Source organism: Canis lupus, chromosome 10, assembly GCF_003254725.2.
Source record: "Canis lupus dingo isolate Sandy chromosome 10, ASM325472v2, whole genome shotgun sequence".
In the NCBI taxonomy this organism is placed as follows: domain Eukaryota; kingdom Metazoa; phylum Chordata; class Mammalia; order Carnivora; family Canidae; genus Canis; species Canis lupus.
The window spans coordinates 47,478,060-47,491,014 of NC_064252.1; the positions used below are offsets into that span (position 1 = coordinate 47,478,060).

Sequence of the window (12,955 nt, forward strand, 5' to 3'; positions counted from 1 at the left end):
CATGTCTTTGCAAATGATAAGATCTCATTCTTTTTTTTTTTTTTTAAGATTTTATTTATTTATTCATGAGAGATACAGAAACAAAGAGACATAGACAGAGGCTCCCCAGAGGGAGCCTGCTGTGAGACTCAATCCCAGGACTCTGGGATCATACTCTGAGCCAAAGGCAGATGCTCAACCACTGAGCCACCTGGGTGTCCCAGATCACATTCTTTTTTAAGGCTAAGTAATATTCCTGTGTATGTGTGGGGGAGCGGTGTGGACATATATAAACATACCCATCTTCTTTATCCATTCATTTATTGATGGACACTGGGCTGCTTCTGTATCTTGGCTTTTGTGAATAAAGCTGCAATAAATACAGGAGTGCACATACCTTTTCAAATTAGTGATTCATTTTCTTTGGGTATGTACCCAGTAATAGAATTACTGGATCATATCATATTTCTATTTCTGATTTTTTTTGAGCAATATTCATACTGTTTCCCCCAGTGACTGTACTAATTTATATTCCCACAAACAGTGCACAAGGTTTTCCTTTTTTCCACATCCTCACCAACACTTGTCTTTTTTTCTTTTTAAAGAAAACCTGCAGTATCATAGTGTATTTATTAATTATTTTAAGGAATTCTTGGGACACGGGTGGCTCAACGGTTGAGCCTCTGCCTTTGGCTCAGGGTGTGATCCTGGGATCCAGGATCGAGTCCTGCATTGGGCTCCCTGTGGGGAGCCTGCTTCTCCCTCTGCCTTTGTCTCTGCCTCTCTCTCTGTGTGTCTCTCATGAATAAGTAAATAAATCCTTAAAAAAATAAAAAATGAGGAATTCTTTATCCCCAACATGGGACTCAAACTCATGATCAAGAGTCACATGTTTTTCCAACTGAGTCAGCCAGGTGCCTTTCTTACCTTTTTGATACTAGTCATTTTAAGTGGTGTGAGGTGATACTGTGATTTTTGATTTGCATTTCCCTGATGAGTGGTTTGGAGCATCTTTTCAGTGTCTGCTGGCCATCTTTGGCTGTATGTCTTTGGGAAAATGTCTGTTCAGGTCTTCAGTCCTTTTTTTTTTTTTTTTTAAGATTTTATTTATTCATGAGAGACAGAGAGAGAGAGGCAGAGACACAGGCAGAGGGAGAAGCAGGCTCCATGCAGGAAGCCTGATCACGGGACTCAATCCCGGGACTCCAGGATCACACCCTGGGCTAAAGGCAGGTGCTAAGCCACTGAGCCACCAAGGGATACCCCTTCAGTCCATTTTTTAATTGAAATTTTTTTGGTGTTGAGTTGTAGAGGTTCTCTATATATTTTGATATTAATCCCTAAAGAGACATTTTTATATATTAGGAAAATTGGCTCATGATATGAAATGCAATTTCTTGTTTCATAGTATGCTATTGTTTTATTTTTTGCTTCTTTAATTTAGTTTTCTTAAATATTTACATAGTTTAAAGAACCAGACAGTTTTGTGTGCTCTTGTTTTTGTATAAGATTCCCCAGAACCAACCATTTCAAACTCTTATAGCTGATTCCTTTGGAACTTTATTTTATTTTATTTTATTTTAATTTTTTTTGGAGTTTATCTTTTTAATCTCTAATGTCTGCTTTTTGATTTTTAAAAAAGATTTATTTATTTATTTATTTATTTGAGAGAGAGAGAAAGTGCAGGGGGTTAGGGGCAGAGGCAGAGAGAGAATCCTAAGTAGGCTCCATGCCCAGCACAGAGCCTGATGTAGGGTTTGATCTCACGATCCATGAGCTCATGACCTGAGTTAAAACCAAGAGTCAGACACTTAACCAATTGAGCCACCCAGGCACCTCTGATTGTTTTTTTTTTTTTTTTAACCAATTCTAGGAATCCTCTATCCCTTTACTGAAGATGACATCTAGCTCTTTGATTTGATTATCCCAACTGTACACATAGACATACTCCCCCATACTTCAACATTTTTTCAAAAAGGGATCATTTTTTACTTCCTGCAGTTTCTTGTTTTCTTGGGATTAATACGTTTTGTTCAGTGTTTGATGGTCTGATCACTAACTCAACCTCTAGTTGAGACAAATGGCATTTTGATTCTTCATTTTTTGAATTAAACCTTTTTATCTCTGATAGCTTATAGGCTTTTATACCTATCTTCGGTTTTTGAAATTTTTGACAATGTACTTTTGTAAATGCCTGTTTCCATCCATTGTGCTTATTATAGGATGGCCTCTTTCAATTTTGAAATCCATGCCCACCCTTCAGTTTGAAATTTTTCTTATATAAACTATAGAGACACTTCATTTTATTGAGCTTCACAGATATTGTGATCTTTACAAAGTGAGGGTTTGTGGTAACCCTACATTAAGCTGGACTCTCAGCACCATTTTTTAATTTTTAATTTTTTTAATTTTTTATTTTTTGACAGCATTTGTTCACTTTGTGTCTCTGTCATATTTGGTAATTCTTGGGGTATCTCAAACTTTCCCACTAATTTTTTTTTTTTTAACTTTCTCACTATTATAATTGTTAACAGTGATCTGTGATCAGTGATTGTGACTCCTTGAGATCTCAGATAATGGTTAGCATTTTTTAGCAATAAAGTATTTTTACTTATTTAAGAGTGAGCATGAGGGATCCCTGGGTGGCGTAGTGGTTTGGCGCCTGCCTTTGGCCCAGGGCGCGATCCTGGAGACCCGGGATCGAATCCCACGTCGGGCTCCCGGTGCATGGAGCCTGCTTCTCCCTCTGCCTGTGTCTCTGCCTCTCTCTCTCTCTGTGTGTGTGTGTGTGACTATCATAAATAAATAAAAATTTTCAAAAAAAAAAAAAAAAAAAAAAGAGTGAGCATGAGTGGGGAGGGCGAAGGAGGAGCAGAGGGAGAGGGAGACAAGCAGATTCCCTGCTAAGTAGGGAGCTGGATGCTGGGCTCTGTCCCAGGACTCTGGCATCATGACCTGAGCTGAAGGCAGGTGCTTAACCCACTGAGCCACCCAGGTGCCCCAGCAATAAAGTATTTTTAAATTAAGATATACACATTGTTTTTTTTAAGACATTGTAATAGCATACTTAATAGACTTCAGTGTAGTAGAAACATGATTTTTTTTTTTTTTTTTTTTAGAAACATGATTTTTATATGCACTGGGAAACCAGAAAATTAATTTGACTCCCCTTATTACGACACTTGCTTTATTGCAGTGGTCTGGACCAAACCTTTAATATCTCCAAGTTGTGCCTGCATTTCTTCTCTTCATTTTTCTGTATTCTCTTACTCCCATTTATTGGCTCTTGAACCTCCTGGGCTGATCTCGCCATCTTGTGCTGTAATTTCTGAGCATTTTCCTCAACTTTCATCTTCTCAGCTTTCTCTTCTACAATTGTGCTTTTACTTTACAGGAAATCTTGTCGTCCTCTGAATGTTTTATTTTTCCTATTAATAACATCCTGTTATTTCATGGATTCAAAAACTCTCTTACCTTTTTGAAAGGAGTTTGCTTGCGTGCTTCCTCCTCTTCTTGTGAATAACTTTTTTTTTGCCCAATCTTTCTAGGTTTTTCTTTTCCAAGCTACCCTTTTGTGCTTGTTTTGGCCCCTCTCTCTCATATTAGGGAAATTCTTCTATGTTTGGCCATGGACTGTCTGCTTATATTTTAAGTGGACATTGAGTAGCTGATTGGAAGCCTTGTGCCTGTCTATGGGGTTTGTTGGCTGTGGAATTCACTGTGGGGTGATTTGACTTTTTTTTTTTTTTTTTTTAAATAATTTCCAGTGTCAGTACATAAGATCTTTCCTGTAGAATTAATGAGATTCTAAAGAATATAAGTAAGCCTCTTCTCATCTTTTATTTAGAGGGTATATATTTGATTGCCAGCATTCAGGGTGCTGAATGTCTGAAAAGGGCTAGTATATCAAACAATAAGTATGTAAACTTTTACTGAATTTTATGTTTTAAGGCTAGTTTCCAGCCCTAATCTCTGCCTGGTATTCTTCAGTTCTCTGTTTTTACCTTTTTCAGAAATAAACTTTCATCTCCTTCTGGAGGTTCCTTCCTTCATTCAGCTCCGCTGACCTAGAGAGTGGGAATTCTGGGAAGTCCACCTGCTTATTAAGACTTACATTAAGGGATCCCTGGGTGGCTCAGCGGTTTGGCGCCTGCCTTTGGCCCAGGGCGTGATCCTGGAGACCTGGGATCGAATCCCATGTCAGGCTCCTGATGCATGGAGCCTGCTTCTCCCTCTGCCTGTGTCTCTGCCTCTCTCTCTCTCTCTGTGACTATCATAAATAAATAAAAATTAAAAAAAAACACATTAAAAAAAAAAAAAGACTTACATTCAGTCCTCTTGTCATTGGCCCCAGTTTTGCCTCCACTCAGCAATACACCTCCAGCAGTACTTTAAGGTAGCATGCTGTTCGTTTCCTCAAAATTAGCTTCGTGTTTAACTAAGTCAGAGTCTTGGTTCCACCACTTCCCAGGCTTCACAGCATGTTCATTGTTGTCTCCGCTCTCACTAACTGTATCTTCTTGGATTTAAAAGTCCCTCCTCATAGTCTTATGAGATTTCAGAGAGGTGTTCTCTACCGAAACATTAACTCCCTTCTTAAATCAACAGTCGTTCTTCAAGGCAGACAGTACCCAGAAACATGGAGAAGCATAGACTTTCTTTACCCAGAGTGTAAAACTAAACTTCTCAAAAAGACAACTGTGCCAAATTAGTGACTCCTTCCTTAAAAAAAAAAAAAAAAAGTAAACTTCACAAATTGGGTCAATAATGAAGATATAATAACAAGCAAGCTTAGTTCTGCTTAATGGTAAATTTCAGTTAAGACTGCTTTGGTTTGAGTAAAAGGTTGAAATGGAAACTTGGTACTGTATGACATAGGCAAATACACTTGGGATGATGTCAGTGTTACCATTTGATATCAGGCTTGCAGTATAGAGTTGATTGCCTTGTGTGTGACACTCCTTCCAGAAATTCAGAAAGGTGATAAATAACTTTTGGTTGGAGTAGTTTATAAGATTTCATTGGAGAGAACATGCTTGATTTGATTGAGGTTTTGGTTTTTTCCCCCAAATTGGGGAAGAGGATATGATTGTGATCATTTTGGGGAGCCTTGGGCAATAAGCCTACGAAAGTTCTCCAGTGTCAGTACATAAGATTCAGAAAGTGAAAAATCTGGTTAAAATCCTTAATTCATTTACTTTATTTTACTTATATTTATCCGATATTGCAAATGAAACACAAACTTGCCCAATGGTACTAAACTATCTGTTGTGAGCTGTATTTTGATCTTACGATGTCATATAATTTTATATTTGTTGGCAGTAGTTGGTAGTTTACTTACTAGTCAGACTCTGACCACATAGAATTTCAGGACAGGAAGAGATGCTCAGTATTGTTTTGTACAGCTTTTCTTTTTTTTCTCCCTAGGAAAGCAGATATTTGGTAGAGCCAAGAATCAAACCTAGTATTTAGGCATTCTATTCTGTTCTTGTTTCCTTCAGTTCATTGTCTTAAGATTTTATGTTTATTACGTGTGTTTGTATTTTGAGTGCAAATTTAATATGCTTTTATTTATTATCAGAAAATACTAATTCTTGTAGCCCACTGCAGATAATCTTGATTCTTTTGGGACCATTTCATTTAGTCTTTTGAGGTTTAGATATGTATATACTCAAACACGTATTTAGTTTTCTGGATTTTCTGCTGGATGAAGCTTTCCCAGATTATTTGAATAAAATATGGCACTTAGTCATAATAATCAGCTCTAATAGATGCTTTTATAATTCATGTGAGAAAATTTCCATGGCCAAACCTTATAGATCTGGTTCCGTGGCCAGAACTTTCATTCTCAGCTCTTTTGCTTAAACTAAAGTATTTCTCCCCTTTGGGAGACTATCCCTTATTACTACTGCTTCTTATTATTACTGACTTAAGGGGGTCAGAGAGCATCAGTGTAACTTTCAAAGCCTTCTCTAGAACATGGGACTAAGACTTTCCCCCCTTAATGTGACATAAAGTAATCGAGATAAGAACTTGTAAGGTATATTAAAGATAGAGGAAATCCAAAGGGAAATAAAAAACCTATAGTACGATAACCAAATACATAATTTAGTTGATGACTAATCTTCTGGAATGCACAGTGTCACTCATATTGTATAAACCCTGGATTGCCTTAATGTGGTGGACACCATTTTAGCATCCATTCACTACCCCAGATCCCATACCTGGATGCTGGCCTCCGTGGAAGTCTTTCTCTGACAGAACAAGGCTCTTTGACATTGGAGTGATGAGTTTAGGGTTTGTTGGGTTTTTTTTTGCCTGAGGCCTTTCTCTTTTCAATGTCATATAGTGCATACCTATATCTTTCATGGAATCTACCTTAGTTGTAGGGAGGGTATGGCCTTATGGTAAAGGTATTATTTATCACTTATTGGGAATGGAAGTGTTGCTTTGTTAAACCACTTCTCTCCAGCTAATTTGTAAAAATAATCCTCTAACATTTAGTCAGTACTTGTTTTGGCAGGGAAATAAACATACTATTTTGGGAAGTAGGAGGTATACACAGAGGGACCATTAATTATGCAAAGTAGCATGTACTCAATGGGAAAGAAGTAGCTATTAATGAAGTTTAATGGAGTACCATGGAGAAAGGATTTCTGGAAAAGATAAGACCCAAATCTGACATTTCTGGAAGGATGTAACTTTATATGAATGAGGATAGTTAAGGAGAGGGGGGGAAAGCGCAATTTTAAAATAATTTAGTGGCCGAGTTTTGGTAGACAAAATAGTCCTGCTTTTGAATTGGGGGTGTATTAGAATCTGTTATTACAAATGTTTGGTGCAATACATGTTTTTTCCTTCACTTTTATAAGTTGTTATTTGAAAAAATGAAGCTATATTTTTTGATGACCCATTGTGTTTCCTACTGTGCTGTCATTTTTTTTTGTGCTGTCAGTTTTGATTATAAATATGAAATGTATTTGAGCTTGATTGTAAACTGAAGGCAGCTTTGAAGTGTGTCCCCCTTGGAATAAGATTGATGGGAACAAATCAGCCAGTCTGTCAGCAAAGGCAAAGGACCTAGAACTTTAAATTCAAAGGAATTTTTAAAAATTTTTATTTATTTATTTATTTATTTGTTTGTTTGTTTGTTTGTTTGTTTATATGAGAGAGAGAGAGAGGGAGGGAGGCAGAGACACAACACAGGCAGAGGGAGAAGCAGGCTCCATGCAGGGAGCCCAGCGTGGGACTCCCGGGTCTCCAGGATCACGCCCTGGGCTGAAGGCAGCGCTAAACCGCTGAGCCACCTGGGCTGCCCAATTCAAAGGAATTTTTAAAGAACAAGGCTTCAGATAATTTTTCTTGTTTGTCAGAGAGTTTATTATCACAATAACTGTTAACTGAGTGCACCATATTTAATAGTTTCAGAAATAGTAGTACATTTAATCCATTGACTCTTGGGCGTTTGGGGAGACTAGCCTTTCTTCTCCAGCAGCTGCTACAAATCCAGTTCTTTAGACGACGTTCTAGTCCATAAACACAGTCCATAAACACGTGTAGGGAGAAAGGGAGAAAAAAGCTTCTGTCCTGTGGATTCGCTGGACCTAATGAGTAGAGACGATTATGAATGAGCTGAAGAGGATTTTAGGAAAAAAAGGGAACCTGAAAATCAGTTATTGACTGTTTTAATTATCTGGTGATGAGTAGTGTACCTTTTGACTATGTGTATTTGCATGTATTTGACCTTATTTTGAACATTGTGGTAATATTTCAATGTGAGTAATTTAAACAGCTTTTCAAGTCTCTCTTCACTGAAGTTTGACTTGTTATATGTAAAAGTTGCCCACCTCCCACTTTTACTCCCTTTCAGAGCTAGTTTGTAAGCTAACTGAAAGACCTCAGAATTTTTTATGTAGAGGCTTATTCTACAGAAGAATGTAAACTATAGATATTCATCTGAATTTTAGGACCTCTAGAACTTTTTCCCAGATTTGTTCTTCTCACTGAAAAAACTTTTTCCCAGATTTGTTCTCAGATAGGTTTACTACCTTGTCAGGCAAGAAGGGGATGACACAGTTTTGAGTTATTAAATCCATGATTCTAAGATAAGTAGATAGTGGACATTTCAGTGGGAAGTAATGCTATTCTTAGGATTTTAGTGCTTGTGTTTTGCCCTTTGAAATGCTTATGTATATACTCACACACAAACACACACATACACACTAGCTATACCAAATTAATTGTGCTTTTACTCTTCTTTTGGTCTTTGCATATGCTGGCTTATTCCTTCTCCATCATGTAAGTCTCAGCTTAGGCTTCTTCCTTTAGAAGAAAAGGCTGTCTTGTTTTAAGGATTTTACTTTTTAGTAATCAGTACACCCAACACAGGGCTCAAATTTGCAGACCTGAGATCAAGAGTTACGTGCTCCACCAACTGAACCAGCTAGGGGTCCCTGGAAAAATTTTTGAATAAACAAGGCTATCTTTGATACCTCCTGTTGGCATACCTGTATTTATCCCATTGTACCATATCTCACAGTCTGCCTTCGTTATCTGTGCACTGGGCTTTATCTTCCACCAGACTAGAAGTTCTTTAGTGAAGGGGACAATGTACTTAATACAGTGCCCGGCATGCAGTAGGTACTCAGGAAATATTTGATTCAGGCATGCCTGACTGGTTCATTTGATAGGGCATTGATTCTTGATCTTGGGGTCATTATTTTAAACCTCACGTTGGTGGTAGTTTACTTAAAAAATAAACGGGGAGGAGAAAGAAAATATTTGAATGAGGAAATATTGTATTGTCATTTGTAATTTTAAAATCAATTGAACAAAGCTAACGTATTTGTTTGACATATACGTTAAGAGTATGTATAATATATTGCTGTATTTTATGTACTAATTATAAATGAGAAATTGTAGGGTTATCCCAGAATTGAATGTCATATAATATGTAAACATGTGAAACCTTTTAAGTGATTTTAAAAATGTGACTACCTGGGGCACCTGGCTGACTTAGTCGGTAGAGCATGTGACTCTTGATATCCAGTTTGTGAGTTTGAGCCTCACGTTGCTTGGAGTTTACCTAAAAAAACATAGTAAAAATAAAAAAAAATTAAAATGTGATTGCTTAAAGTGATTTAAGCAAATTACTTAGAGTAAATAAAAAGATGAGGAGTCCTCAATCTTCCATGTATGAGAACCTCTTTTAAAATATTTGTCAGATCCTTAACTTTATGGTACAATTATTATATATTGATTGAAAAAGTAAGTAATATCATGCTGCTGTAGTTTCACTAATGTGTTTTCTTCAAAGAAGGCAACGGAAAAAGACAAATGTATTCAGTCTTTAGATAATGCTTCCTATGCCTACATTCTTAGTCTTGTCAAAAGTCTGTGGCCCATAGAGTTGTATACATCACTGATCTCTAAATATTGGTATGAGGAACAAGCCATTAGTATTAAGTTTTTAAAAATTAGAACTTCCATTTATTGTCTTTCATCTTGGAAAAGGCAAATTGCATTTAGCACAGTGATCAACACTGGCTTCCCACACTGTTAGTAGGTCAGATGTGCTGATGAGAGATCTAAAGCATTTTCACTTTCTCACTTGTATTTGTTGTGGTATTGCATTTACGTTTACATGTGATCATGTTGATTTCCATATTATCAGGTTTTAATGAGGCTGTCTTCAGTGAGCAAGTGATAAATTAGATTTATCAAAAAATTAGATTGATTGTAATTATAATAAAGCACAGAGGCATACATATAAAAAATGTTAGAACTCCTAATTCCAGTATAAGCTCTCATCTCATTCTGGGGTAAAAACTATGATATAATCAGATCCGAAATATCAAATGCAAAAATATCTGCAATTGTCGAAGAAGATTGTTTAAAATATGGATCTGTATTATTGAAACTGTACTTGCCTGAGTTTCCACTGTTGCTTATATGTAGCTAAATGATAGCATGAAACCATAACAAGTTAGTAAGACATTTAAAAATTAGGCGTTCTGAGTATAAAAAACCTTTGTGAGGTTTGTGAGGTTATAAATGTTTATAAGGCCCTTTGAGGTTTCTTGTTAAGCAGTAAAAGACAGAAAACCCTACCACTGGGGATGGTTCACAATAGCACTGTTTTATAATTTTTAAAAATGAGAAGCAACTCAAATATTCATCGATAGGACAATGGATAAAAATTGTACACAAGTGGCATATCTTGAGTTATGGCTCTGCATCATTGTACATCAATCTCAGAAATATAGTGGTGAGCCAAATATACTAGAATAACATACTGTACTTCACATCAATGTATATTGTCAAACATTTGAAACTAAACAATTATACCTCAAATGGTTAAACCTCAGTGGTTACTAATGATAAAATTCAGGATAATAGGAAGCTTCTGTGGTCTTGATAATGTTCTTTCTTAAATTGTATGGTGGGCACATAGGTGTTCATTTTAATGTTGGGGTTGTGAGCTTGAGCCCCAAACTGGGTGTAAGAGACTACTTTAAAAATAAGTAGAGATGCCTGGGTGGCTCAGTCAATTAAGCATCCAACTCTTCAGCTCAGGTCTTGATCTCAGGGTCATGAGTTCAAACCCCACTTTGGGCTTCACATTGGTTGTGGAGCCTACTTAAATAAATAAATAAATAAAACAAAATCTTAAATTTGTGAAGGAATGCAGTCCCTGATAAAGCCAATAGGTGACCTATGCTCAGTCAGATACTCGTTTCTTGGACTGAACCCTGAGCATGTGACTTTCAGAGGGAAACCGGTAGGAATCATAGCAGTGAGAGCAGCTGTGGGCAAGCAAGGCCATTCTTGGTGTAACTTTCACAGTGTTTGGCTCCTTTGTTTTTTCTGGAGTGTGGGGTACTCATTTGATGGTTTTCTAAGCTGGCTTTCTAGGCTCCTTTTTTCTTCTTTCTATTGAAGACCCCTTCTTCCTTTTCTCCTTTCTTTATTCCTAACTTAAAAACAAATTTGGAAATAGAAATTTCTAAACTATTGTTTTAATCTTTGAAAGGAGGAGTTCTTGTGAATTTTGAACCTCTTGTCAAAATGAAAAACAGAGATGACACATTTTTTTTTCATAACTGATAGATGGGATTGAAAAGTGACCTGGCTGGCTTTGTTGGAAGAGTGCAGTTCTTCATCTTGTAGGTAGTGAATTCAAGCCCTCCATTAGGTGTAGAGATTACAAAAAATATAAATATATTTAAAAACTTTAAAAATATTAAAATCTAAAAAAAAAGTGGTTTGATAATTCAGTTCATTTGCATTTAGGCATGATCTAAGTTGTCTTTCTTAGCTGAAATAGCAATTAAAAACAGGAATCTAAACTAAAATGTACTTAGAACTAGGCTTTCAAATTGTATCACAGTATTAAAACTGTTAAAAAAAGGGCAGCCCTGGTGGCGCAGCGGTTTAGCGCCGCCTGCAGCCCAGGTTGTGATCCTGGAGACCCTGGATCGAGTCCCACGTTGGGCTCCCTACATGGAGCCTGCTTCTCCCTCAGCTTGTGTCTCTGCCCCTCTCTCTCTGTCGCTCATGAATAAATAAATAAAATCTTTTTAAAAATAAATAAATAAAACTTAAAAAATAAATGTGTTCTTATATTGCTATCAATACAGAATATAATTTTGTATTATACTTAGGTGAAAAGTAATTTTATGTACATTTTAAATCTTTCAGAATTCTTTTGTAAATATTTGTATATGTAATTAGTATAGTATTCTATAACTCATGAAAAATTATAGAATTGCTATAATTTATAAATATATACATGATGGTTCGTCAGGATTTTACAAATAGAGATACATAAATTTTTATTTATTCATTCATTCATTCATTTATTTTTAAAGATTTTGTTTATTTATTCATAGAGATACAGAGGGGTGCGGTGGGGCAGAGACACAGGCAGAGGGAGAAGCAGGCTCCATACAGGAAGCCTGACGTGGGACTCGATCCCAGATCTCCAGGATCACACCCCAGACTGCAGGCGGTGCTAAACCGCTGCGCCACTAGGGCTGCCCGAGACACATAAATTTTATTGTAAAGTTAGGTTAATGGTCATAGCTGGAAAAAGTACCTTAAAAAGATACCTAGATCCAAATGAAAGTCAGTTAATTTAGACTAGTGCCTCTCAAAATGTGATTCTTCAGTTGTCAGCATGTTCTTCTCAAGGTCTCTATGTTAGAATACTGAAAAGCAAATCTTTGGGTGTGTGGTGGATGTGCTGTGGAATCTTTATAGTTTTACTGTTTCAAGTACTGTTCTGAGTATACTACATCAACTTGTTCTTCACTGCAACCCTGTGAAGTGTAGGTACTATTGTTACTCCCATTTGACAGAGGGGAAGAGAAGGTACAAATGACTAATTCACAGGAGGAATTTGAGGTACAAGTGACTAAGAAACTTAGTCAAGGTCACACAGCTAGTGAGTATTAGGGCCAGGATTGTAGGTGGGAGACTACTAGGGCATCTGCGTGCTTATTCGGAGAACAACTGCTTCAGTCCAAGTCATCTGAAATTGCAAAAGCTTTATTCTAAACTAACAGTAAAGTCCGGAGAAAGAGGGATGCATAGTGGTACTTTATAGTCCTGTCTGTAGTTTGTAAGTCTCTGTCAGTACCGAGTAAAAATCGTCCTGATATTTCTTCATGGATTATAAAACTCAGCAATCTTAACTATGTTCTGTAAGCACATCATTAAAGTTGAATTGTTTTTAACAGAATCCAAGTAATAGATTTCAGTCAATCCAAGTAAAGTTTGTAATTTGATAAACACTAAAACTTTGATAAAATCAAATGTTTATAGAATGAAGATCTTATGTTTTGTTTTTTTTTTTTAAAATATTTTGTTTATTTGATACAGAACAAGCAGGGGGGAGTGGCAGGCAGAGGGAGAGGGAGAGGGAGAAGCAGGCTGTCCACTGAGCCCTTATGTGGGGCTCAATCTGGGACCATGA

The 12,955-nt window shown here is 36.7% G+C and overlaps 1 protein-coding gene across 8 annotated transcripts in view; it reads left to right on the forward strand.

Moving 5' to 3' along the window:
• Positions 1-12,955, forward strand: part of PPM1B (protein phosphatase, Mg2+/Mn2+ dependent 1B) — an 88,614-nt gene that overhangs the window by 40,188 nt on the left and 35,471 nt on the right. The window lies entirely within an intron of this gene.